This window comes from Dromiciops gliroides, chromosome 5 (assembly GCF_019393635.1).
Source record: "Dromiciops gliroides isolate mDroGli1 chromosome 5, mDroGli1.pri, whole genome shotgun sequence".
Taxonomy (NCBI): Eukaryota; Metazoa; Chordata; class Mammalia; order Microbiotheria; family Microbiotheriidae; genus Dromiciops; species Dromiciops gliroides.
Window position 1 is genome coordinate 161,524,690 of NC_057865.1, and position 4,217 is coordinate 161,528,906.

Below are 4,217 nucleotides of genomic sequence, written 5' to 3' on the forward strand. Positions count from 1 at the left end.
TCAAATCTGACCTCAGACACTTGACACTTACTAGCTGTGTGACCTTGGGAAAGTCACTTAACCCTCATTGCCCTGCCCCCCCCAAAAAATAGAATTGAGCAAATGAAAGCTAATGACTTTATAAGAAATCAAGAAACAAACAAAATCAAAAGAATGACAAAATAGAAAGGAACATGAAATATCTCTTTGGAAAAACAACTGATGTAGAAAATAGCCATTCTCCAATCAATGGACATTCCTTTGATTTCCAATCTTTGTCACAACAAAAAGAGCTGCTATAAATATTTTTGTACAAATAGGTCTTTTTTTTCCTTTGTGGAATATCTTTGAGATATAAACCTAGTAGTAGTATTGCTGAATCCAAAAGTATGCATAGTTTTAGCCCTTTGGGCATGATTCCAAATTGCTCTCCAGAATGGTTTGATCTTTTCACAACTTCAGCTGTGAACTGATTCAACCATTCTGTAAAGCAATTTATAACTATGTCCAAAGGGCTATAAAACCATTTATACCCTTTGACCTAGCAATATCACTACTAGGTTTGTATCCAAAAAGAGATAAAAAACAAAAAGGAGAAGGACTAATATGTTCAAAAAATATTTATGGCAACTCTTTTCCTGTAGCAAAGAATGGGGAATTGGAGGTATACCTATCAATAGCAGAATGGCTGAACAAATTGTGGTATACAGTTTGGAATACTATTGTGCTCTAATAAATGATGAGCAGGATGCTCTCAGAAAAACCTCATATAAGTTGATGCAAAGAGAAAAGTACTGTGGGGAAAGTAACAGCAAAATTGTAAGATATTCAGCTGTGAAAGACTTAGCTCTTCTTAACAGTACAAGGAAAGACAACTCTGAAGGACTTATGATGAAAAATGCTATCCATCCCCAGAGAAAGAAATGATGTTGTCTGAATACAAATTGATGCATAATATTTTTTTACTTAATTTTTTTCTTAAGTTTTTTTTGGTCTGTTTATTTTACAGCATGATTAATGTGGAAATACATATTGCCTGCCTACACATTTATAACCTGTATCTAATTTCTTACCTTATCAGAGAAAGGGAGTGAATTTGGAACTCAAAGTTTTAAAAATGAATGTTAAAAATTGTTTTACGTATAATTGGGGGAACAATAAATACTAAAAACATGTTTTAAAAAAACAAAATAAAATAAACTGGAAAAAATTTAAAATACACTAGCTTAGTAAATTCAACAAAACTATTTGAGCATATATTTAGCACAACTTTAAAACAGTGATTAGTAGTGTTAGGAATCAATATCCTCATTTATTTGAAAAGAATTAAGAAAAAAATTAACCATGATACTCTGCATTCCTCTGACCTCAAAATAAATTATTCAAACTTTATGTATCTTTCCCTATGGTTCATTCTTTGTTTCTTTGTTATCAGATTTTACTTCTGTAAAAACAGTTTTAGAATGTGTCTTAGAATATGCTGGAGCAACCCAATACGGGTTATCCTCAGCTTCCTTTTCATGCAATAAAATGGCTTCTTGGTGTGCTGTCAGTCTTTTCAAGATATAAATAAAAGACCTACTCTATGGAGAGTTAGCCCCAGGCCAAAGACCTGCTGGATGCCCCCAGCTTCGCTACAGAGATGTATGCAAGCGAGACTTGAGGGCTCTGGGAATAGACACCAGCAGATGGGAGGAGATGGCCAAAGACTGTGCCCGATGGAGTTCAGTACTCAGGAGAAGCTTGCGCGCAGCTGAGATGGGCCTCCAAGCTCTGGAGGAAGAAAAACAAATGAGACGCAGGAACCAACAGGCAACAGAGAGCGCAGTTTTCCAATGTCCTGGTTGTGGCAGGAGCTGCGGCTCCCATATCGGACTGCACAGCCATACTGTGGCCTGTGGCTTTTCAAGGAGCTGATCCATGGTTGTCTGCGACTGGCGGAAGCCTACTACTACATACATACATACATACATACATACATATATATATATATATTTTCACTATGTATGATGACAAGGTTCCTCCATGTGTTCCAATTCTATCTCCATAATCTGGGCCTTCCACAGTGGGTTTATGAGACTTCATAAACTGCTTCCACCTGTTTCCTAGCATTGCTCATGGAACATAGGCAGTGCATAAGGTGTTATCATGTAGACCTGGATTAGAGTGTCAGCTTGTCTAGTCTTTCTTTTGTTAAAGCAGCAGTTGAAACTATATAAAATGTTGGTCCCTTCTGACTCTTGTTGAGATCATAATATATTTTAGCTCATCCTTTTCTAGTTCCAACCATGATCTGCTTTAATTTGGGATGCCACAGGCAGCATACCACATTTAGACTGGTGACACTGGTTTCTTATACTTTATGGAATGTCTGGCACTAAAAACAAAAACAAAACAACAAACAAAAACAAAAAAACAAGACTGCCACTATTACTTCCCTTCTCAACAGATGTTCCAATGACCAAAAGTTTATCATCTAGACTGAAGCAGTAGTCAGTCATTGAGAAAAAGGTAGGAAGATTTTAAGCTTAAAAAAATTGGTTTCTTAAATTATCAGCTCTCCCACAATTTTAAAGTATTGTACCCTCCCCGAGTGGCAAGGAGAGTGCCATCATAGGAAAATGTCACACAGAAAGTATCTGCTTCAGAATAATGTACCTGCCTGCAGTGGAATTTGCTGTAAACACTCATATTTCTATCCCAGACCTGCATGGTTCCATCCATGGAGTCAGTTGCAATGAGCTTTCCATTTTTATCGTATGTACAAGTCATTGAAATTACTTTATTGTTCTTGGTCAAAACACATTTTTGCATTTCTTATCATAGTCCACATCCAGGATTTGCACAGCCCCATCATTTGATCAAGTCAAATATTCTTCCTTTATTTTGAGAAATCAACAGCCAGTATTCAGCAAGGAGGAGGAGGAGGAAGAAGAAGAGGAGGAGGAGGAGGAAGAGGAGGAAGAAATGAAGAACAACAATTCTTAGTGAGTGTCACAAAAACCACTTTTTTGTCTACTCAGAAGCTTTAATAAATTCCTCAGGTTTCTAAATGTCTAAAAGATGCTTAAAATCCAATTTACAAATAACCCATAAATGGAAGTCTGATTATATCTCTATGCTTTCCTGTTTTATCAATTATACCAGAGAGGCAATAAATGATTCAAAATCTTATAATTTCAGGGTAATTGCTCTGAGCATCAATAAACATTGTCCTACTAAATCAATGGGTGCACGCAGCATAAGCTATTGGGCTGAATCTATACTGATCTCAGAAAATAACCACAGAAATCATTTCTTCAAAAAAATCTCAGATATCTACTTGTGTTCTTATCAATAGTATAAAAGTAAAATATATAGATCTTCATAGCTCATGCTCAAAGTTATACAGTAACTCGGTAGCCTAAATAGAATTGATCCTCTGGGCTTTACGTGTTCAGAATAGGCTCAGATCATTAGACAATCCCTAAGAGCCATGAAAAATAGACTGATTTCCTAGCAGACTCACCAAAATTCAAACTATTTCCCTCTAGCTATAGCTTCCTGGATAGTAAGTTACATTTAAATTTGGAGCATATAGAGGGCATCATCTCCAAAGAAAACATACTGAATATTAATAATAAGAATAAATTGTCACAGGTATTATCATGTTTCTGAATGAATAATCAAAAACAACAACAAAAAAAACTGATTTAGAGGAAAAAACCAGCAAAATATCTGGGAAATTTCTTTTAGTTCATGATGGAAAATTGCCCTTTTTGGGTAGGTAAAGAGACACATACCCTACATGAACTACCTCCAGTGTTTATACACTGAGAAAAGACATAAGGTCATTAGGGCAGAGATCATAGGTGCAACTCTTCCCTTCTCTCTACAAAATTTCTGAGAGGCCATTGATCAGTGTATTGATTCTCCCCAGTTGGAATATAAACTCCTAGACATTAGGGACAAATACATTTTTTTGTATGTCCCCAATACTTAGCACAGTAGTACCTGGAATATAGTAATAATTAATTATTCTTAATTAATTACCTTCTGGTATCTAATTTTTTTCATCATTCAAGTCTTTAGGTAAGGCATTCAGAAGTAATGAGTTATAAACATAACTATATGATATATCATCATAATGTAAAATATACACAAAAATTCAGGTCAGAATGAGGCATAAACCAATCATCAAATACCTTACTAAATATAGGGATATAAAGACATGAATGAATGAATGAATGAGCAAACAA

At 35.4% G+C, this 4,217-nt stretch overlaps 1 pseudogene; it reads right to left on the bottom strand.

Annotated features, from left to right (window-relative positions):
- Positions 1-1,382: 1,382 nt before the first annotated feature.
- LOC122728851 lies at positions 1,383-2,906 on the bottom strand (annotated as a pseudogene).
- Between the last annotated feature and the right edge of the window lie 1,311 nt (positions 2,907-4,217).